Raw genomic sequence first — 24,380 nt, 5'->3', positions numbered from 1 at the left:
TGTCTAGAGCGTTGACAACAGACGTCCCGGTGTTAAAAGCAGTGAAAATGTCATTTACAGTACCCCTTCTTTGCCTCCCTACCCGATCCAAAACTTCCTGTGGTGTGGTGTATAATTTTGCCTTGTCGATGTCGGCAAAGTCAAACTCGTAAAATTGTCGGAACATACGGGTTAACAAGACCTGGTACAACAGTTCCGTTTCCTTGGGACACCACTCCGGCAATCGTACCTCAGTGAGGATTAAAATCACTGAGGCCCCTGCGTAGTGTACCCCTTGGTACAGCACCTGACCGGTGGGTACCAATACTAAACCGTTCCCGGGTCCCTTTGTGGTGGTGGGGCACCCTTCCTTCTGGGCTAGTGCTACTGGAATCGTGGGCAGGGGCTTGCGTGGGCGGGTGATGAGTTCAGTGGCGTTTACCGGAATCGGGGAGAATGGGGCTCCGCACGCCCGAGTGCTGACATCCCATCTCATCCTGTTCCCTTCATCCTGCCACTGCCTCTGGAAAAAGATGGATATGCCTTTGGGGCAAACGTGCTTCGAACTCCACATGCAGACATATATCCCTTCATCTGGTTCCCACCATTTGTCCCAACACACACGTAATTGTCCGTGAGTCCCCGTAATTGTCCGATGGGTATTGTTACCCAGTCGCTCCCACTCGATTGTACAGTTCTTCATGTCCTTTCCCAGCTTTCGTAGCCACCACCATCTACTTAGCGGTACGTTCCCATTACACACCAAACAGATCCTCTTTCCCACGGTAACGCTGACTCTGGGTGCAAGGATCCTCACCCGAGGGCACGATAACGAAGTCTCTTGATAGGCAAAACCGAAATTGCTGGAGTATTCCGTAGAATTCGTCCCCGGCCATCCTGGCCATCTCCCTTGGTGGAAGTAGGTGGCGGTTTCCTCAACCTCTCGCTTCCCCGTCCCATCTGTTGCGATGGGGGCTGTGTCCCCGGAGCATCCGAACACGATGACGTCCTTGGTGCGGCCTCGGTAGGCCAGCCCGCACCCGATCGCCGCGAGCGCTACGAGAATCCTTTCCATTGTATCCCTGGTTTCTGTAATCGATAAGATGATGTAGCCAGGCTCCCAATAGGTGCTGGCTTAATTAAACGGACGCTGGGCTCCCCTGACCCCACTTCCAAACACACACACATGCTGGGCAGACTCCAAAAACTACCTTTTAAAACATCCCCATCATCTTAAACTTTACATACCTTAAACTAACATTAAAATTATTTAAACTTAACATCATTACCTAAACCTATGTACAGCGCCGCCCTCCTTCGGGCGGCCTACCTAATTCCTGTGAGGGTTGCAGCGTGCCGCTCCCTGTGGCGGGGCTGCACTGACCTTCGGCTTTGATCCCCCGCAGCCTGTTGCTGCTGAACGGGAACCGTGCCTTTCCTGGGCTGCTCTGGACCGAGGTTGGGGGAAATAAGGAGAATTTGGCCAAGTCTTTCTGGGCTGAGGCGTTCGAGTCGACCTACGAGGGGATGCCTTGGGCGAGACTCCCAGGGCTGACGGACCGGGGATCGGGACCTTCACCGTTACAGCCTGTGGTCCCACCACAGCTGCCGGCTCCGGCTCCCTTTCCTCAGGCTCCGCCCCCCCAGGGACGGGATCTGTGGCATCCGACTCCACCTCACCTGTCCCTACAGGTGATGAGTCTCCGCCCCCAATCCCTACCTCCCCTAAGCTTGAGTCGAGGGCGGGATCTTCGTCCTCTGACTCTTCCTCCTCCGTGATCGGGTCAAGGGCGGGGTCGAGCTGTTTGGGCTCTTCCTCGTCCGAATCCCAAATTAGAGGGGAGACCTCCCACTCCATTGGGATGACTCCTCCCTTCATGCAGGCTACAGTTCCAGCCTGTGTGGTCTGTGACTCTGTCGCGGGCTGAGGATTTTTGTCCTCAGACTTGGCCCCTGTTGTTGGCCCTTGTGCACCCGGCTTAAACAGCTTACACTGCTTCATGTGAAACCATTTAGTACGTCGGGGCACCTTCACTGCATAAACCATGGGGCTGGCCTTGTCTGCAATGCTGTAAGGCCCCATGTACAGTGGTTCAAAACTCCCCACCCGGGCATAGTTCCTAACCATGACCTGGTCTCCGACTTCCCACTCTTGTTGCTTACGAGGTTCCAGCAACAGTCGATTTCCCTGATGCTGTCTCCCCATGTTCCCAGTCACTTGCCCATAAATCTGTTTCAGGTGCTCCAAAAGGGTTTGGATGAACTTGTCTCGCTTCACCTCTTGGAGCTGGCCCTCAGTGAGCACCGGGGCTAGTACATGGGTGGGTGTTCGCATGATTCTTCCAGTCATTAATTCGTGCGGGGAGTACCCCGTACTTTTGGACTGGCTGGCCCGGATCCCCGTGAGGACTAAAGGCAGGATCTCCGCCCATTTCTGGGGCGAGCCCATTGTCTCTTTCCTCAGCTTTTCCTTGAGGGTCCGGTTCATGCGTTCAACAATCCCGGATGACTGGAGATTGTACGCTACGTGCCACTTCCCTTCAATGCCTAAGAGCATGAGGGTGTTCTGCATCACTTGACCGGTGAACTGACTCCCTTGGTCGGACTCAACAAAACGGGGGAGCCCCCACCGTGAGGACACTTCCCGGATCAAGATCTTGGCAGTACCCAGTGCCGTAGCTGTTCTACACGGGAAGGCTTCCACCCACTTGGTGAACACATCTACCAGGACAAGGCAGTACTTATAGCCTCCCTGGGCAGTGGGCAGGGGCCCTATGTAGTCGACCTGAATCGATTGCCATGGTCCCTCTACCCTCCTGATGTGCCCCATGGGCACCTTCCATTTCTGGGGTTCTGGGTTGTTTGTAGCGCATACAAGACAGCTTGCACAGAACTCGCGGACATCGTCTTGAAGTCCCGGCCACCATCCCGCCTGCTCTACCCGTTGCCAGGTAACCTCAGGGCCGGGGTGTCCTGCCCCTGGACCCTCATGGGCCAGTTGAAGGAATTCCCTCTGGTGCTGCTGCGGCACAACCCACTGTTCCTCTCGGAACAGCATGCCTTCCTTGACTGAGAGGGCTGCTGTACTGTACGGACCCTCTACCAGCTTGCCCTCAGTAATGGCTTTGAGGACTGTTTTTAGGGTGGTATCCAGGGTTTGGACGGTCTTTAGGTCTAGGGGCGGTGTCACCCCTGTGTTCCCTGGAGTCCCCTCCCTGCCTCGGATCGCTGCCACGAGTCCGGGTCCATAGGGGTCCCAGAAAATGCCGTTGCGGGCAACCTCCCTGGCTAGTGCATCCGCCTGCTGGTTGCCCTGACTGCGGGGTTCTGTGGTGGAATGAGCCTTCACCTTGTGGATGAACACCTCCCCTTCCTCTCCCACAGCTGCCAAGATCTTTTCCAGCAAGGGCTTAACTGTTAAAGGCCATCCGTCCGCGGAGGTATATTCGCGGCGGGACCAGATGGCGAGGTACTCCGTACACGAATTGCATGTGAACATGCTGTCCGAGCAAATCGTGTATGGGGTTGGGAAGATCTCGGGGTGGGTAACCACGTACGCCACCGTGGACAGTTCAGCCTGCTGTGCGCTCATAGTGCTGGGGAGCTTAATCGCCAGGGCAATGTCTGCCGTAGGGTCATAAACGCCACACCCTGTGTGTCGTTCGCCAGCAGATACCGTGCTGGAACCGTCTACATAGATCTCGCGGCCTGTGGGTTGTATTCCGGCCCGTAAACCTATGTCGATCTCTGAAATAAGAATAGATTTGCCTTTCTAATCTAGGCTTTATTAACTTAAAAATCCTGTAGCACATCTTCAACACCCAGTCCCAACTAAAGGCTGGAAAGAACTGAATTTAAGATGGCCACCACAAATCACATGACATCAACTACCAATGAGATTACAGCATATATCCCAAGGCAGGAAACAAACAACCAATCACAATACTTCTTACTAAACATAAAGAATAATCACCACATTCACCCCTCCTTTTAAAATATACTCCAACCTAAATAACCTTTACAATTTATAATTAATTATTTACAACTAAAACTATGCACAGACAAAATAAAACTATTCAACATGACACAATACTAAGTGAGCAACAACAAATAGTAACATTGCACATAAGTATTAAGTATCTCTCAACTAAAACAATATAATATAATATTTCAACAATTTTAAAACATTACTATCAATTTAAAAGTCCATTTTCAATCGGTCGACCGGATGTCTTGTTCGTGTCGACCTTTTTAACCTTGGTGAAATTCCTTGCCCTCCCACACCAGGAGACGCAGAAGTATCTTCTGTAGGAAGGCTATCCATATCCCGATTTTCAACAGTTTCCGGATTAGAAATCCCATCAGGAGGTAAACTGGGACGGTCATGAACATCCATCGAGGGCTGACTAATAGAAGTATAATTATCTGCAGTCGGATTGGAAGTACTCGTAGTATCTGTAACAGCATCCACATTATCTGAATCATGACTATTGTTAATATCCTCAGAAGGGGGCTGGCCACCACAAGGAGCCATGTCTTTAATTGAAACGGTACTTTCTTTCCCATCTTGGAATCGAATATGAGCATATTGGGAATTTGCTTCCAACAGCTACACCTCCTCCACTAAAGGATCATATTTTGACAATCTAACATGGCGTCGAAGCAGCACAGGTCCCTGCATAGTAAGCCATGAAGGTACCGAATATCCCGTAGTAGATCTCCGCGGATAGTTAAAGAGCCTTTCATGGGGGGTCACATTAGTAGCCGTTGAAAACAATGATCTAATGGATTGCAGGGCATAAGGCAGTACCATTTCCCATTGTGTATTCTTAAGGTTCCGGGATGTCAAAGCCAACATAACTGCCTTCCAGATCACCCCATTGTATCGTTCGCACTGTCCATTACCCTGGGGATTATACGGGGTAGTTCTGCTAGTAGAAATTCCCTGACTCTGAAGGTATTCCTTCAACTGGGAAGACATAAAAGAACTTCCCTCATCCGAATGGATATACGCAGGCATCCCAAAGATGACAAAAAGTTGAGTCAGACATTTGATAACTGTAGCAGCTGATACATCTGCGCAAGGAAAAGCAAAAGGGAACCTTGAAAACTCATCCACAACAGTAAATATATATCGGTTTTGAGTAGTTGAAGGAAGAGGCCCCTTAAAATCGATGCTCAAACGTTCAAAAGGAGAAGTAGCCTTTATAAGATGAGCTCGTTGAGGCTTAAAGAAATTTGGTTTACACCAAGCACAGATAGAACATGATGAAGTCATCCGCTTGACGTCTTCAACTGAAAAGGGCAAATTCTTACTGCGTACGAAGTGTATCATCCTCGTAATCCCAGGATGGCATAAGGCATTGTGAAGATTAATAAGCGTATCTCCGTGAATCACAGAATAATAAGCCCTCGACAGCGCATCAGCAGCAACATTATCCTTCCCCGGACGATAAACTATATCAAAATGGTAACATGCCAACTCAATCCTCCACCTCATTATTTTATCATTCTTAATCTTTCCAAAATGTTTGACATCAAACATAAAGGACACAGACTTTTGATCAGCTACCAACGTAAAATGTCGCCCCGATAAATAATGTCTCCATTTACGCAGTGCTTCTACTATTGCATATGCCTCTTTCTCTATTGAAGAATGCCTTTTTTCACTATTGTTCAAGGTACATGAGAAAAAGGCCACAGGTCTTCCATTTTGGTTCAGAGTAGCCCCAATGGCAAAATCAGAAGCGTCCGTCTCAATCACAAAAGGAACCTGCTCATCAATAGAATGCACAACTGCTCCAAGGATATCCTTTTTAAAATTATCAAAACACATCCTGGCCTCCCATGATAAAGGATATGTCATAACCCGAATAAGAGGCCAGATCTTCTGTGAAAAATTTGCAATCCAATTAGAATAGTAAGAAAACAGTCCAGCAACTCGTTGCAAAGCCTTAGAATTAGTAGGACAAGGTAAATCAATCAATGGTCGCAGATGTTCTGGGTCTGGTTTAATCTTGTTTCCCGAGATAATGTACCCCAGTAGATTTACCTCAGTGGTCAAAAAGGTACACTTCTCTTTATTGAAAGTTAAAACAACTTTTTCCGCAGCTTGAAGGAATCTTTCTAAATTAGAATCATGCTCCACCCTTGATTTGCCACACACCGTGATGTCATTTAAGTATGAAAAGGTGTCAGAGAGAGAGAGTTATCACTTATAAAAGCATCCATTGCCCGTTGAAAACAAGCAACACCATTAGTAACACCAAATGGTATTCGGCAAAACTGATACAGCTTTCCACCAGCCTCAAAGGCCGTATATGGTTGATCCTTCTTAAAAATAGGAATCTGATGATAAGCACTCTTTAGGTCAATAGTGCTAATAACCTTATACTGAGATACTTTATTGATAAGCTTATCAATCTTAGGCAAAGGGTACACATCTAATTGAGTATATCTATTAATAGTTTGGGAATAGTCTATCACCATTCATTTCTTATGTCTATCGTTAGTCGTGACAACTACCTGTGCCCGCCAAGGTGAACAACTAGGTTCAATGATTCCTTCCAATAAGAGACGTTGAACTTCAGAATTAATAAATTCTCTATCCTGACTGCTATACCTTCTTGACTTGGTAGCAATTGGCTTACAATCCGGCATCAAATTGGAAAAAAGTGATAATGGAGAAATGGATAAAGAGGTTAATCCACAAATAGATAAAGGTGGCTTAGTCCCTCCAAATGAAAGACTGAGAGACTCGTGTAACTGAAGCACATCATGGCCAATCAAAATATCCGCACAGAGATTAGGCAAAACCGATAGGCGTATATCAGTATACGTATTACCTAGAAGAATCAATTTCACAAGGCAACAACCAGCGACTTGTGAAGTGAGCGTCGTCTGAGCCATACACACCTGATAGGAAACAGGCAAAATTTTCAAATGCTTCTCCTTTGCAAACTGAAGACTTATAAAACTCTCGGTACTGCCCGTATCTATAAGGGCCTTCACTTCCAACCCATTAACTTCAGACGAGGGTGCCGGACGTTCCCACAAAAATAACACATCTGAATCCTAGAGGCAACAGCCGCTGAAGTAGAAACTGTTTCAGAATCTAGTAAACCACTCCTATTAAGTCCACATAATTCCTTTTCATCCGGAACTGCCGAAACCACAGTCACAGGCCGATTAAAAAGAGCATAAGAATCTGAACTTCTCTGAGCCACATCCAATGTAGAAGCTTGCTCAAAAGGACTCTTAAGATCCAAAGTCTTATTTTCTAACAACCGCTGACGAATTGATCTAGACAGTAATCCATTAATAAAAGCATCCCGTACCGATTCTTCCTTATATTCTTCAGCCTTCACGGCCTTATAATTACAGTTAACACTAAACATAAAGAATAATCACCACAACCTCCCATACCCCTTCTACAGAACACCGATGGGCTGTTCCGGGATATACCACGTTGGCTGCGAGCTTTGGCTCGCAGAAACCTTTAACTTTAAGATCCATCTGGGAAAGGAGGAGGGTCCAGCGTGCAATCCGAGTGCTGCTCACGGTCCCATCCTTAATCCTTCCATCCAGAAGCATCTTTGTGGGGGTGTGATGGGTGAGGAGAGTGATGGGAGAGGTTCCTGTGAAGATCACTGATCTGCTCACAGCCTAATGCGTGGCCAGGAGATGCCGTTCGCAATTGGAAAAACTCCTCTCCACATCCGTAAGCACCCTGGAGGAGTAGACCACTGGTCTCAGCTTGCCGTGTCACTCCTGGAGCAGCACGGCACTCAGGCTGTCTCCATTAGCAGCTACTTCCAAGAAAAACTTCTCCCCCCCATCTATGGCCCCTAGGGCTGGCGCGGACTGCAGATCCCTTTTCAACTTCTCGAATGCTGCCTGACAACCCTCGTCCCAAAACCACTCGACTCCCTTGTGTAAGAGTCGGAGTAGCGGGGCTGCTGTGGCTGCATAGGCCTCGATGAAATCTCTGCAGTACCCGGTCAATCCCAAAAAGGACCTTACACCCGTTACTGTGTTAAGGATCGGCAGATCTTGCACCGATTCCCGTCTAGCCTTATCTATGGCTCTTTCCCCAGCGCGGATGGCCAGCCCCAGGAATTTCACCTCCTGCTGGCCGATTTGTGCTTTCTTTGGGTTTACTTTAAAACCCTTCCTTTCCAGCAGCTCCAATAATTTGGCTAATAGTGGGCCGTGCTCCTCCCTTGACTCCGTGAACAGGAGTAAGTCGTCCACATATTGCACTAACTGATTGGGCTGGCTAAATTCCTTTAAACTTCCTGCCATGCATTGATGGAAAATGCTGGGGCTGTTGTGAAAACCCTGTGGCAAACAGTTCCAAGTGTACTGTTGCTCCTTAAAAGTAAAGGCAAACTTGTACTGATCCTCCCGCCGCAGCGGAATGGACCAAAAACCATTCGAGATATCCAGCACCGTGAACGTGGTCGCAGATGCTGGAATACCCCCTATTAGGTTGGCAACTGCGGCTACCATGGGCGCGCAGGCTGGGATGTTACTATTGAGGACTCTGTAGTCCACCGTGGCCCTCCACGAATTGTCCGGCTTCTTTACCGGCCATAATGGGGAGTTCACGTGAGTGGCTATTGGCCTCAACACGCCCTGCTGCACCAATGAAGATATTGCTGTCTCCATGTTGGGTTCTGCCTCCTTGGGGAAGTTATACAGCTTTTGGGGTCGGATCATGGGGTCCCCGTCTACGCTGACCTCAAACCCGGTGACCCTCCCACAGTCGTGCTTGTGGGTGGCAAACGCGGTCAGGTTTTCCGACACACACGCTTGCAAGTCCGTTGGGACGTCCGCGACCAGAAGCTCGAGGTCGTAACCCCCTGACGGCTTCATGGTGCACAGGGTCCCCTTTTCTCCCTTCCCTGGCATCACGACTACCTTACCTAACCCATTCTCGGCTCCCCAGACACAATGATTTCTGAGGTCCACGAGGATCCCGTGTTCCACCAAGAAATCAGACCCGAGGATGCCTTTACCCTCCCCCTCATTCCACTTCAGCAGGATACACGTCCATGTGGTTTGGAGTGCTCCCAAATGAATGGAGAGCGGGATGGAGTACGCGCCAGCCTGTTCTTTGCCTGTGAAATCCGCTACTGAGAATGGAGCCTGGGTAGACAGAGGTGAGGCAAAAGTCTTAGCTGTGTGGATCACGGTGCATGATGCTCCCGTATCCAACAGGTAACTACCCTTTTCTTTCTCCACCTCCATCTCCACAATGGGTCTTCTCCATGGGTCATAGCGGAGCGGACGCAGGTAGATGGGCTGCGCGGGCTTCAGTCATTTGGGCACTTCGGTTGGGGTTGGGGAAGCAACAGGGCTGTTGACGACTGCCACTTTCCCCTGTCAGGTCATTAGAGACCGCATTGCCTCTAAAACCGACTCGATCGTATCAGGATGGATCGAAACATCGGCTCCCTTCTGCCGGACGGGCACTTGGGCTGGGGCTGAGGGAGTTTTTCCCTTTAAATCCTTCCAGGGATTTCTACAGTCCCGGCGCCAATGACCCTCCTTCCCACACCCGTAACAACTGCTCTTGGCTTGGGGAGGGCGATTCCCCTCCTGATGCCATTCCTTTTTAGCAGGTGCTGCAGGCCTCGCCTCATGCACCTTTCCCTTTGTGGAAGGCATATCCCTACTCTTGTTGTTCCTGTAACCTATCGTGAGCTGACCAAGTACCAACTCTTTCGTGGAGCGGGGGTTAGTGGGGTCAAACTATGTTTTGGCCTGCTCCCTCACCTGTGGCAAGCAATTGGCGACCAGGCACCGGAGCCAATGAGCCTTTTGGTCATTATTCAGCCCGTTCCGTTCCGGTCCGCCTGGACAGCTATGCCGATACACTGGCCACAACCTTCCGGCGAAAACCTGTGGGGGTTCTCCCTCTAGCTGTACCGTCCTTTCCAATCGGAGGAACGGAGTTCCGTCACCCTCCCTTATAATCTCCAGGATCTCATCCCGTAACTCCTCATACGCCTTGTGCCCTCTCTTGCTCTCGTCAGGGAGACACTGGAGGAGCGAGCTGTCCAGGGAGAACAGCAGCATTTTGGACTGTTCAACCCCGTCGCAGTCATTAACTGCTGCGGTCTGCTCCACGTCCCTAAAATGTATGGAGGGATCTCCTGACTCGGAAAGTTTTGGGATGTGACTTATCATTTCCCTTAGCTGTCGTGCGCTATGGGGCATTATGATCTGATTCACGAGGGGTCCATCCTCGCCATCGTCGTTGCCCGGACCGAGCCTCCGGTGTCGAGTTGGACACATCGGTGCCGGTCCCGACTCTACTACCTGGTGTTGCTCTACCTCAAGAACCTCTGTGTCTGACTTCTCCGTTTCCTTTCCCGGAGTCCAAGACTCAGTATAGGCGGGAGGTGCCGAGGGCTCGGGGGTTGGTACCCCAACTGCCTCTTGTGGAATCGGTCTTTTGGATTCCTTGGCTAACAGTAGCTGGCTCGCTGGTGGGGTTATGAGGCACACCAAGCCGTTTGCCTTTGCTACGGCCATTCTCAGGTCCTCTAGCTCCCTGTGGCAAGCGCTATGGTTGGTGTTCTCAGACCTATCCTCCATGGCCATCTTATATGCTGCCCTAGCCCCCAAAATACTTTCCTCCTGTGTCACTACCTGCTTAGCTAGGCGGAAACACCTATCTCTCATTCTACCTTCACTGGCCTTGGCCTCAATGACCTGACACTCCAAGTAATCTATCCTGGTCTCATGGCGGTGAGTTACAGATTGGCGTTCCTGATTCAGCGCGTTGAGCGATTGAATCAGTTTCTGACCTCCCGCAACCTTTTCCTCTGCTTCTGTTAGTAGCCCTTTGATCTGGGCCGTCTGTGCTACAACGACCTGGTCCAAAAGCTGGACTTGCTTCTTGTAGCACATCAGCCAGACCGCCTTTTCTACCGATTTCTTATGCTCTTTGCTTTCTGTCCACTTGATGGCTGCGTCTAGCGGGCGCCTATCTCTCAATAGGTCAGATATCCACTGTTTTGTAAGGTTTACCTTCCCAAAAACATAATCCGCTATTCTCTCATCCATCACATTTCGCTTATTCAAACCTTGATCTAACACGTTACATTCCAGCTGCCAAGGTCCTACCGCGGTCGCCATCTCTGTAGGGGGTTTCTCTTGCTCGTTCTGGTCTCCTACCAGGCTTCATGCAATAATTACCCTTGAGTGGTTTGACCCACTCTTCCCTACGATTCTAGACCTTGGACTTAGGTGCAGGGAACTGTAGTGCAGAGAAAACTCAATAGATCAGGTTGAATAGCACGAAATGGATGCTTTTATTATTAGACAGTTTGCAGCATTATAAAATACATGTCATAAGCACAGATTAAAGTAACTACAAGCATGCACATATCTATGAACTTAACTCTATGGAAATGGGAAACACACGGCACATCGTAAAAGGGAAAACACATTACGATTACCCTTAACCCGCTCCCCTAGCCCTAAACTAAGTTTTGACTTGAGGAACTCGGGATCATGCTCACCACGTTCAGATTCGCAAAAAGGTGGTTCGCAGCCTTTTGGGCACAGCTTTCCGTCGTCACGTGGATTTGGAAACTTCTGGTGCAGCTTGGTTTTCTTACGCGATGAAGCAGCAGATACAGCCTTGATGAGCGCTCGTCATGGATGAAAATCCGTTAAACCTGTGTCACCTTTACTGAAATGCTGCCGAAGAACTGGATGCACATGGAGACTCTGCTACCGATGTGATGTTGTAGAATTGCACATGGAAGGTCCGTTACCGAATGGGATGTTGAGGCACTGGAGTGCTAGGCCCTGAGTGTCTTCTTCTCTGGCCTAGATCATCAATCTCCCGATGGTCTTCCTCGGGGCGGGACGCTGGTCCCAAAAAGCTTTCTTTATGCAGTCACAATTATCCTTCTGAGGGTGTCTTCTTCTTCGGCCTGGGTCGTCGATGATCTCCCGACAAAAGTACCCGGGCCACCCTCATCGTCTTCCTGTCGTGGCTGAGCCTTGCCTGGCCGGACACCGACCACGTTCCAAAACCGAAGTGCTGCCTTAACCGAAGAGTCGTAGAAGTTCCGAAGCGAAGCGTAGCGAAGCGTAGCGCATAACCGTGCTGAAGTGAATCGTGAAGTGAAGCGTCACGCCCTGATGGACCTTTCAATCCAGTTATACCTTTTTGGGACAGTCTTATCTCCCGCCAAATCATAGTCCAGGAGCCGGTGATAGCTTAACTGGCCTCCCTGGGCCGATAATGTCTTTTACTTTGTCACCGTAACTCGGTTCGTATATTGATCGGTCTGGAGATTGCCCTTGATGGCTGTTAAACGGTTTTCCTTTGTACAGTAAATGGGTTTAAGTGTTCATTCAAATGTCCGCCCATTTCTTGATGAGTCTCATCCTGTTACCCAAAACTGTCCTGTACTTAGAATCTAATTAATATGTATGCTCAGTTCCATGAGTTTCGGTTTCCCGATACTGGCTTTCGCGGGCTTACTGTCCTCAATCCACAAGCCTGTCTGGCTTGCAGTAACAGAAATCAAATGGTCCCAGAAACTGATCACGAGGTCTGGCGACCATTTTGTATGCCCTTTTATCAAAGGTTTTTTCTGTACAAGCTTCTTTTGGTCAATAAACTGTCTTATTAACCCTATTTTCTTGCGTGATGTAAGATTCGCAATTTTCAGCAAAAATCACGCAAGAAAACTGGATAAAATAAGACTGTTTATTGACCAAAGTAAGCTTGCACAGAAAAACCTTTGATAAAAGGGCATACAAAATGGCCGCCAGGCCCCGTGATCAGTTTATGAACCATTTTATTTCTGTTACTGCAAGCCAGACAGGCTTGTGGATTGAAGACAGTGAGCCCGCGAAAGCCAGTATCTGGGAACCGAAACTCAGAGCAACAGCATACATATTCAATGGATTATAAGTACAGGATGGGGCCCATCAAGATATGGGCGGACAATGTAAAAACACTTATACCCATTTATCGTACAAAGGAAAAACCGTTTAGCAGCCATCAAGAAAAATGTCCGGACCAATCAATATGCGAACCGAGCCGCGGTGACAATGCAAAGGACATTAACAGACATTATCGGCCAGGAAGGCCAGTTCAAGTTATCACCGGCTCCGTTACAAGACAAAGCACCCCTGCAGAGATCTCTGCCCGCCAAAATTAATACAAAGACAGGACTATGATTTGGCGGGAGATAAGACTGTCCCAAAAGAGTATAACTATGGATTGAAAGTCCATCTAAGTTACTTCTTCACTGCTACGGCTTCTTGTTGGGCGACTTCAGGCTTCCATTTCTTCAAGAACTTTCTTCTATGAGGAACGAACGAAGGGCGGACGGTGCTCGGATCGGCGCCTCTTCCACTTCGGCAGATCGATGAAAACGTTTTCGTCTTTTTAAAGACGGACGGTTTCGGAAAAAGGACAACGTGGCCGGTGTTCAGCCAAACAAGGCTCGGCCACGACGAGAAGACGACAAGGGTGGCCCGGGTACTGGGGTCGGGAGATCATCGGCGACCCAGGCCGACGGAGAAGAAACCCTCTGGAGAACCGGCGATCGATGCCACAAGATTCTCCCATGTGCATAACCTGCATCTAGGTCTACTCCATGAACCAAAATCCACGATTGTGGATCTCAACCTTGACGAGCGCTCATCGAGGCTGGGTCTACCCCACCGCCTCGAGGGAGGAGAGAATATCGACTGCGCCAGAAGCTTCCAATCCACGTGACGACGGGAAGCGGTGTCAAAAAGTCTGCGAACCCCTTTTTGCGATTTCGAGAGTGGTGAGCATGATCCCAAGTTCCCCAGGTCGAAACTTAGTTTAGGTATAGGGGAGGGAGTTAAGGGAAATCGTAATGTGTTTCCCCTTTTACGATGTGCCGTGTGTTCCCCATTTCCATAGAGTCAAGTTCATAAATTTGTGCATGATTGTAGTTACTTTAATCTGTGCCTATGACATGTATTTTGTAATGCTTCAAACTGTTCAAAAATAAAAGCATCCATTTCGTGCTATTCAGCCTGGTCTATTGAGTCCTCTTCTCTGCACTACTGTTCTCTGCATCTAAGTCCAAGGTCTAGAACCGTAGGGGGGGTGGGTCGAACCACTCAAGGGTAATTCTTGCACGAAGCCTGGCAGGGGGCCAGAACGGGCAAGAGAGCAGAAAAACCCCCTACAGAAATGGCGACCGCGGCAGGACCTTGGCAGCAGGAAAGTAGTGTGTTAGATCAAGATCTGAATAAACGAAATGTGATGGATGAAAGAATATCAGATTATGTTTTCGGAAAAGTCAACCTCACAAAACAATGGATATCTGATCTACTAAGGGATAGGCGCCCGCTAGACGCAGCCATCAAGTGGACAGCGGGTAAAGAGCATAAGAAATCTGTAGAAAAGGCGGTATGGCTGATGTGCTACAAGGAGCAAGTCCAGCTTTTGGACCAGGTAGTTGCAGCACAGACAGTCCAGATCAACGGCTTGCTTAAAGACGTAGAGGAAAAGGTTGCGGGAGGTCAAAAACTGATTGAATCGCTTGACGCGCTGAATCAGGAACGCCGCTCTGTAATTCGCTGCCATGAAACCCGGGTAGAATATTTAAAATGTCAGGTCGTTGAGGCCAAGGCCAGTGAAGGTAGAATGAGAGAGAGTTGTTTCCGTCTAGCCAAGCAAGTAGATGCCCAAGAGGAAAAGCTCCTGGGAGCCAGGGCAGCATATAAGATGGCCATGGAGGATAGATCTGAGAACACCGACCACAGCGCTTGCCGCCGGGAGCTAGAGGACCTGAGAAAGGCCCTAGCGAAGGCAAACGGGTTGGCGTGTCTCATAAATCCACCAGCGAGTCAGCTGTTGCTAGCCAAGGAATCCAAAAGACCGATTCCACAAGAGGCCGTTGGGGTACCAACCCCCGAACCTTCTGCGCCTCCTGCCTATGAGGAGTCTTGGACTCCGGGACAGGAGACGGAGACGGTAGAGGAAGAGAGCCCTGAGGTAGAGCAACCCCAGACAGTAGAGTCGGGGCCGGCGCCAATGTGTCCAATGAGACACCGGAGGATCGGTCCAAATGAAGAAAATGGCGATGATGGACCCCTTGAGAGTCAGATCATAATGCCTCATAGCGCACGACAGCTAAGAGAGATGATAAGTCACATCCCAAAACTCTCCGAGTCAGGAGATCCCTCCGTGTATTTCAGGGACGTGGAGCAGACCGCAGCAGTCAATGACTGCGACGGGGTTGAACAGTCGAAAATGCTGCTGTTCTCCCTGGACAGTTCGCTCCTCCAGTGTCTCCCTGACGAGAGCAAGAGAGGGCACAGGGACTATGAGTTGCTACGGGATGAGATTCTGGAGATCATGGGAGAGGGGGACGGAACTCCGTTCCTCCGTTTAGAAAAGACAGTGCAGCTAGAGGGAGAACCCCCACGGGTTTTCGCCGACAGGTTGTGGCCAGTGTATCAGCGCAGCTGCCCGGGCGGGCCGGCCCGGGCCGGGCTGGATGGCGAACAAAGGGCTCACTGGCTTCGGTGCCTGGTAGCAGGTTGCCTGCCAGTAGTGAAGGAACAGGCCAAAGCATGGTTTGACCCCACTAACGCCCGCTCCACGGAGGAAGTAGGACTAGATCAGCTCACGATCAGTTATAGAAACAACAAGGGCAAGAAAACGCCTGTTGTGAAAGGAAAGGTGCATGAGGTGAGACCCGCAGCCTCTGCTAAAAAGGAATGGCGTCAGGAGGGAAATCGCCATCCCCAAGCAAATAGCAGTTGTTACGGGTGTGGGAAGGAGCGTCATTGGCGCAAGGACTGTAGGAATCCTTGGAAGGATAAGAGGGAGAGAGCGTTCGCCGCAGCCCAAGATCAAGCCCAAGCCCGAGTCGCCAACGGCCCGAGAGTTTACCCAACACCAGCACAACCACAAGTGCAGGCCGCTGCCCCAACACCAGTCCAGAACCCAACCGTAGCCTCTGCCCCGAATAAAGGGGGTGGTGCGGTTGTGGACCCCGCTGCGATCGAGTCAGTCTTGGAGACTATGCGGTCTCTGATGACCTGGCAGGGGAAGGTAGCGGTTGCTAACAGCCCTATCGCCCCCGAGACCCCAGCCGAAACACCTAAATGACTGACGCCCGCGCAGCCCATCTACTTGTGTCCGCTCCGCTATGACGCTTGGAGAAGACCTGTGGTGGAGATGGAGGTGGAGAAACAAAGGGGTAGTTACCTGTTGGATACGGGAGCTTCGTGTACCGTGATCCACACGGACAAACCTTTTGCCTCACCTCTGTCCGCCCAGGCTCCATATTTAGTAGCGGGTTTCACAGGTAGAGAAGAGGCTGGCGCGTACTCCCTCCCGCTCTCCATTCAGTTGGGAGCGCTCCACACCACATGGACGTGCATCCTATTGAAGTGGAATGAGGGGGGGGGAAAGGCATCCTCGGGGCTGATTTCTCGGTGGAACACGGGATCCTCGTGGACCTGAGAAATCACTGTCTCTGGGGAGCCGAGGGCGGTTTAGGTAAGGTAGTCGTAATCCCGGGGAAGGAAGAAAAGGGGGCCCTGTGCACTATGAAGCCGTCAGGAGGTTACGATCTCGAGCTCATGATAACAAACGTCCCAACGGACTTGCAGGCGCGTGTGTCAGAAAATCTGACCGCGTTCGCCACCCACAAGCACGACTGCGGGAGAGTCACTGGGTTCGAAGTCAGCGTAGATGGGGACCCCATGATCCGACCCCAAAAGCAGTATAATTTCCCCAAGGAGGCAGAACCCGACATGGAGACAGCAATATCTTCATTGGTACAGCAGGGCGTGTTGAGGACGATAGCCACCCACGTGAACTCCCCATTATGGCCGGTAAAGAAACCGAACAATTCGTGGAGAGCCACGGTGGACTACAGAGTCCTCAATAGTAATACCCCAGCCTGCGCGCCCACGGTAGCAGCAGTTGCAGACTTAATAGGGAGTATTCCAGCATCGGCGACCACATTCACGGTGCTGGACATCTCGAACGGTTTTTGGTCCATTCCGCTGCGGCGGGAGGACCAGTACAAGTTTGCCTTTACTTTCAAAGGGCAACAGTACACTTGGAACTGCTTACCACAGGGTTTTCACAACAGCCCCAGCATTTTCCATCAGTGCATGGCGTGGAGTTTGAAAGAGTTCAGCCAGCCCAACCAGATAGTGCAGTATGTGGACGACTTACTCCTGTTCACAGATACAAGGGAGCAGCACGGCCCACTGTTAGCCGAATTGTTGGAACTGTTAGAAAGGAAGGGTTTCAAAGTAAACCCAAAGAAAGCCCAGATCGGCCAGCAGGAAGTTAAATTCCTGGGTCTGGCCATCCGCGCTGGGGAAAGAGCCATAGATAAGGCCAGACGGGAATCTATACAAGATCTGCCGATTCCCAACACAGTAACGGGTGTAAGGTCCTTTTTGGGATTGACCGGGTACTGCAAAGATTTCATCGAGGACTATGCTGCCACAGCGGCCCCGCTACTTCGACTCTTACACAAGGGAGTCGAGTGGTCTTGGGACGAGGGGTGCCAGGCAGCATTCGAGAAGTTGAAAAGAGATCTGCAGACCGCGCCAGCCCTAGGGGCCATAGATGGGGGAGAGGAGTTCTTTCTGGAGGTAGCCGCTAGTGGGGACAGCCTGAGCGCAGTGCTGCTCCAAGAGCGGCACGGCAAGCTAAGACCAGTAGTTTATTCCTCCAGGGTGCTCACGGATGTGGAGAGGAGTTTCTCCAATTGCGAACGGCATCTCCTGGCCACGCATTGGGCTGTGAACAGATCAGTGATCTTCACAGGGACCTCTCCCATTACGCTTCTCACCCATCACACCCCCATGAAGATGCTTCTGGACGGGAGGATTAAGGATGGGACCGTAAGCAGCGCTCGGATTGCGCGCTGGACCCTCCTCCTTTCCCAGATGGATCTCAAAGTTAAAGGCCTCTGCGCGCCAAGGCTCGCAGCCAATATGGCATATCCCGGGACAGCCCATCAATGTTCCGTAGAAGGGGTATGGGAAGTTAACATAGGTTTACGGGCCGGGATACATCCCACGGGCCACGAGATCTACGTAGACAGTTCTAGCACTGTAGCTGACGGCAAGCGACTCACAGGGTGTGGAGTTTATGACCCTGCGGCAAACATTGCCCTGGCAATTAAGCTCCCCAGCACTATGAGCGCGCAGCAGGCTGAACTGTCCGCGGTGGCGTACGTGGTTACCCACCCCGAGATTTTCCCAACCCCATACACAATTTGCTCAGACAGCATGTTCACGTGCAATTCGTGTACAGAGTACCTCGCCGTCTGGTCCCGACGCGGGTACACCTCCGCGGACGGGCGGCCTTTAACAGTTAAGCCCTTGCTGGAGAAGATCCTAGCAGCTGTGGGGGAGAAAGGAGAGGTGTTCATCCATAAGGTGAAGGCTCACTCCACTACAGAACCCCGCAGTCAGGGCAACCAGCAAGCGGATGCGCTAGCCAGGGAGGGTGCCCGCAACGGCATTCTCTGGGACCCATACGAACCCGGACCCGTGGCGGCGATCCAAGGCAGGGAGGGAATTCCCGGGAACACAGGGGTGACACCGCCCCCAGACCTAAAGACCGTCCAAACCCTGGATCCCGCCCTAAAAGCAGTCCTAAAAGCCATCACAGAGGGCAAACAGGTAGAAGGTCCGTACAGTACGGCAGCCCTCACAGTCAAAGAAGGTATGCTGTTCCGAGAGGAGCAGTGGGTTGTGCCGCAGCAGCACCGAAGGGAATTCCTGCAATTGGCCCACGAGGGTCCAGGAGCGGGACACCCCGGACCTGAGGTCACCTGGCAACGGGTGGAGCAGGCGGGATGGTGGCCGGGACTTCGGGACGATGTCCGCGAGTTCTGCGCAAGCTGTCTTGTGTGTGCTGCTAACAACCCAGACCCCCACAAAAGGAAGGTGCCCATGGGGCACATCAGGAGGGTAGAGGGACGATGGCAGTCGATTCAGGTCGACTACATAGGGCCCCTGCCCGCCGCCCAGGGAGGCTATAAGTACTGCCTTGTCCTGGTAGATGTGTTCACCAAATGGGTAGAAGCCTTCCCGTGCAGAACAGCTACGGCACTGGGTAATGCTAAGATCTTGATTCGGGAAGTGTTCTCACGGTGGGGACTCCCCCGTTTTGTAGAGTCCGACCAAGGGAGTCAGTTCACCGGTCAAGTAATGCAGAACGCCCTCATGCTCTTGGGCATTGAGGGAAAGTGGCACGTAGCACACAATCCCCAGTCATCCGGGATTGTTGAGCGTATGAATCGGACCCTCAAGGAAAAGCTGAGGAAAGAGACAATGGGCTCGCCCCAGAAATGGGCGGAGGTCCTGCCTTTAGTCCTCATGGGGATCCGAGCCAGCCAGTCCAAAAGCACGGGGTATTCCCCGCACGAGTTAATGACTGGAAGGATCATGCGAACACCCACCCATGTGCTAGCCCCGGTGCTCACTGAGGGCCAGCTCTGAGAGGTGAAACGGGACAAATTCGCCCAAACCCTCTTGGAGCGCCTGAGACAGATTTATGGGCAGGTGGCTGGGAACATGGGAAGACAGCACCAGGGAAATAAACTGTTGTTGGAACCTCGGAAACAACAAGAGTGGGTAGTCGGAGACCAGGTCATGGTCCGAAACTACGCCAGGGTAGGGAGTTTTGAACCACTGTACATGGGGCCATACAGCATTGTAGACAAGGCCAGCCCCATGGTTTATGCAGTGAAGACGCCCCGACGTACCAAATGGTTTCACATCAACCAGTGTAAACTGTTTAAACCGGGTACACAAGGGCCACCAAAGGGGACCAGGTCTGAGAACAAAGATCCTCAGCCTGTAACAGAGTCACAGACCACACAGGCTGGAGCAGTAGCCTGCGTGAAGGGAGAGGCCATCCCATTGGAGTGGGAGGTCTCATCTTTTGAATGGGATTTAGGCAGGGGAGAGCCCGAACAGCTCAACCTCGCTTTAGACCCAGTCACGGAGGAGGAAGAGTCAGAGGACGGCAGTCCCGCCCTCGACTCAAGCTTGGGGGAGGTAGGGAGTGGGGGTGGAGACTCGTTACCTGTAGGGACAGGTGAGGTGGAGTCGGAAGCCACAGATCCCGACCCCGGGGGGGCGGAGCCTGAGGGAGGGGACCTGGAGCCGGCAGCTGTGGAGGAACCACAGGCTGTAACGGTAACATAGATACATAGATACATAGAAGATAGGAGCAGGAGTAGGCCATTCGGCCCTTCGTGCCTGCTCCGCCATTTAATGAGATCATGGCTGATCCTTTAATTCAGTATCCCGTCCCCGCCTTCTCTCCGTAACCCTTAACCCCTTTTGCCCGTAGAAATATATCTAATTCCCTCTTAAATATATTTAATGAGCTGGCGTACACTGCCCTCTGTGGCAATGAGTTCCACAGGTTCACCACTCTCTGAGTGAAGAAATTCCCCCTCATCTCTGTCCTAAATGGTTTAGCCCTTATCCTTAAATTATGTCCTCTAGTTCTGTTCTCACCCGCCAAGGGAAACATTCCTTCTGCATCCAGTCTGTCTAGACCTGTCAGAATTTTATACACTTCTATGAGGTCCCCTCTCAATCTTCTAAACTCCAGTGTGTACATCCCTAAACTACATAGTCTCTCCTCATAGGTCATTCCCGCCATTCCTGGTATCAGCCTGGTGAATCGCCGCTGCACCCCCTCCATGGCAAGAACATCCTTCCTCAGATGAGGCGACCAAAACTGTACACAGTACTCGAGGTGTGGTCTCACCAGTGCCCTGTACAGCTGCAGCAAGGTATCCCTGTTCCTGTATTCTAACCCTTTTGCTATGAAGGCCAGCATACCGTTTGCCTTCTTGACCGCCTGTTGCACCTGCATGCTCGCCTTCAGTGACTGGTGTACAAGAACACCCAGGTCTCTCTGTACTTCCCCCTCTCCCAATCTATTGCCATTTAAATAATAATTTGCCCTCCCGTTCCTGCACCCAAGGTGGATAACTTCGCACTTGTCCACATTATAGTGCATCTGCCATTTATCCGCCCAATCGCCCAGTCTGTCCAAATCGCTCTGGAGCTTCCTGGTCTCTTCCTCTGAGCCCACCCCACCTCCTAGTTTAGTGTCGTCTGCAAATTTGGAAATGCTGCATCCGACTCCCTGATCCAGGTCATTAATGTAAATTGTGAACAGCTGGGGGCCCAGGACAGATCCCTGTGGTACCCCACTTGTTACTGCCTGCCATTCAGAAAATGAGCCGTTTATTCCAACTCTCTGTTTTCTATCTGACAGCCAGTTCCCTATCCACGCCAAAACTTTCCCCTTTATCCCATGAGCCTCAATTTTCCATGCTAATCTTTTATGTGGGACCTTATCGAAGGCCTTTTGGAAGTCCAGGTACACCACATCTACTGGCTCTCCCCCATCTATTCTACCAGTTACTCCCTCAAAAAATTCCAATAGATTAGTCAAGCACGATTTACCCTTTGTAAATCCATGTTGACTCTGTCCTATCCTGTCCCCATTTGCTAAGTGCTCCGCTATTTCATCCTTAATGATGGACTCCAGCATTTTGCCCACAACTGATGTAAGGCTTACAGGTCTGTAATTACCTGCTTTTTCCCTACCCCCCTTTTTGAATAGTGGGGTAACGTTAGCTACCCTCCAATCCATCGGCACTGTTCCCGAGTCTAATGAATTCTGAAAAATCATCCTTAGTGCATCCGCTATCTCTAGGGCCACCTCCTTCAGTACCCTAGGATGCATGTTATCAGGCCCTGGGGATTTGTCCACCTTCAATCCCTTTAGCTTCCTTAACACCATATCCTTAGAGATATTGATTTGCGTCAGTTCCTCCTTTGCCAATGTCCCTATTTTTCCCGATATCCCAGGGAGGTTTTTTGTGTCTTCCTTCGTAAAGACTGACCCAAAGTATGCATTTAGTTGATCTGCCATTTCCTTATTTCCCAATATATATTCCCCCGTATCTGACTGCAATGGACCAACTTTGGTTTTCACCAGTCTTTTCCTTTTGATATATTTATAAAAGCTTTTGGAGTTAGTTTTTATATTTTCCGCCAGCTTGTTTTCGTAAGCTATTTTGCCCCTCTTGATCATGCCCTTTGCCCTCCTTTGCTCTATCTTAAACTGTTCCCAATCTTCCGCTCTGGCGCTTTTTTTGGCTATTTTATACGCCCTATCTTTGGATTTTATGCTGTCTCTAATTTCCCCTGTTATCCACGGTTGAGTCACCTTTTTAGATTTCCTTTTATGCCAGATTGGTATAAACAATTTTTGCAATTTTGTCATTCTATCTTTAAATGTTTGCCATTGTTTATCTACCTCCAGTCCTCTCAGGAACGTTGTCCAATCAGACCTACTCAGTTCCCGTCTCATGGCATCATAATTCCCCTTGTTTAAATTCAGGACCTTAGTCTCTGAGTCAATTTCTTCGCTCTCCATTTCGAGTGAGAAATCGATCATGTTATGATCGCTCTGACCCAAGGGTCCCCGTACAACAAGATTACTGATTAGTCCCTTCTCATTGCACAGTACCCAGTCCAATATAGCCTGTTCCCGAGTTGGTTCCTCGACATATTGATCCAGATAACCATCCCTTAAACACTCAAGGAATTCCTCCTCCTCATTATTTTTACTGATTAGGCTAGTCCAATCTATATGTAAGTTAAAGTCACCTATGATGACAGCTGTGCTCTTATTGCACGCTTCTCTAATTTCCCTCGTGATGCCCTCCCTAACCTCTATTTTACTATTTGGAGGCCTATATACCACTCCTATTAATGTTTTTCGCCCCTCGCTATTTCTTAGCTCCACCCATATAGATTCTGTATTAACTGAGTTAATATCCTTCCTTTCAATTGCATTTATCCCCTCTTTTACTAGCAATGCTACCCCTCCTCCCTTTCTTTTTTGTCGATCCTTCCTAAATACTGAATACCCCTGTATGTTAAGCTCCCAGCCCTGCTCACCCTGCAACCATGTTTCCGTAATCCCAATTAGATCATAATTATTAACCTCTATTTCCACAGCTAATTCATCTACCTTGTTCCTGATGCTTCTCGCATTAAGGTATAAAACCCTCAGGCTTTTTTTATGCTCACATTTTTTATGAATTAGTTTGGCCCTTTGTTTTTTGTTCCTCACCCTTTTACCATTTATTTCTGTCTGCCTTTCACTTTCCTCTATTTCACTACATAGGTTTCTAGCCCCCTGCCATACTAGTTTAAATGCTCCCGAACTGCTTTATCAAAAATTACCCCGAGAACATCAGTTCCATCTCTGCACAGGTGTAGACCGTCCCTTTTGTATAGGTCACACCTACCACAAAACTGGTTCCAATGCCTCAAAAATTTAAAACCCTCCCTCTTACACCACTGCTCAAGCCACGTAACAGTCACAACCCCCGGTCCATCGGCCCCGGGAGCCCAACCCAAAGCAGCCCCTCGTAGGTCGGCTCGAGCGTCCCAGCCCAGATAATTTTGGCCAGTTTCTCCCCATCCTCCCCAACCACGGTTTAAAGCAGCCCCAGGAAGACATGATCCCCGTTCAGCAGCGACAGGCTGCGGGGGATCAAAGCCAAAGATCAATGCAGCCCCACCGCAGGGTGTGGCACACGACAGACCTCACAGGGATTCGGAAAGCCGCCCCACGGAGGGCGGCGCTGTACATAAGTTAAGTTAGGTAATTATGGTCATAGTTTAAGGAATGTAAAGTATATGGTGTTAAGAGTACAATTTTGAGGTCTGCCCGGTATGTGTGTTTGTTAGGGAGCGGGGTCCAGGAACCCGCGCGTCCAATTAATTTAGGCCAGCACCTATCGGGAGCCCGGCTACATCATTTTGTTGGTTACAGAAACCTGGGATACGATGGAAAGGATTGTCGTCGCGTTCATGGCGATCGGGTGCGGGTGGGCCTACCGAGGCCGCACCAAGGACGTCATCATTTTCGGGTGCTCCGGGGACACGGCCCCCATCGCAACGGATGGGACGGGGGAGCGAGAGGTAGAGGAAACCGCCACCTACTTCCACCAAGGGAGATGGCCAGGTTGGCTGGAAACGAATTCTACGGAATATTCCAGCAATTTCGGTTTTGCCTACCAAGAAGACTTCATTAACGTGCCCTCGAGTGAGGATCCTAGCGCCCAGAGTCAGCGTCACCGTGGGAAAGAGGATTTGTCTGGTGTGCAATGGGAACGTACCACCAAGGCGATGGTGGTGGCTACGAAAGCTGGGAAAGGACATGAGAAACTCTACGGTCGAGTGGGAGCGACTGGGTAATAATACCCATCGGACTATTACGGGAACTCACGGACAATTACGTGTGTGTTGGGACAAATGGTGGGAACCAGATGAGGGAATATATGTCT

This window comes from Somniosus microcephalus, chromosome 1, assembly GCF_052327205.1.
Source record: "Somniosus microcephalus isolate GS21.2 chromosome 1, FLI_Smic_1.0, whole genome shotgun sequence".
NCBI classification, from domain to species: Eukaryota; Metazoa; Chordata; class Chondrichthyes; order Squaliformes; family Somniosidae; genus Somniosus; species Somniosus microcephalus.
This window is presented reverse-complemented; position numbering follows the sequence as displayed.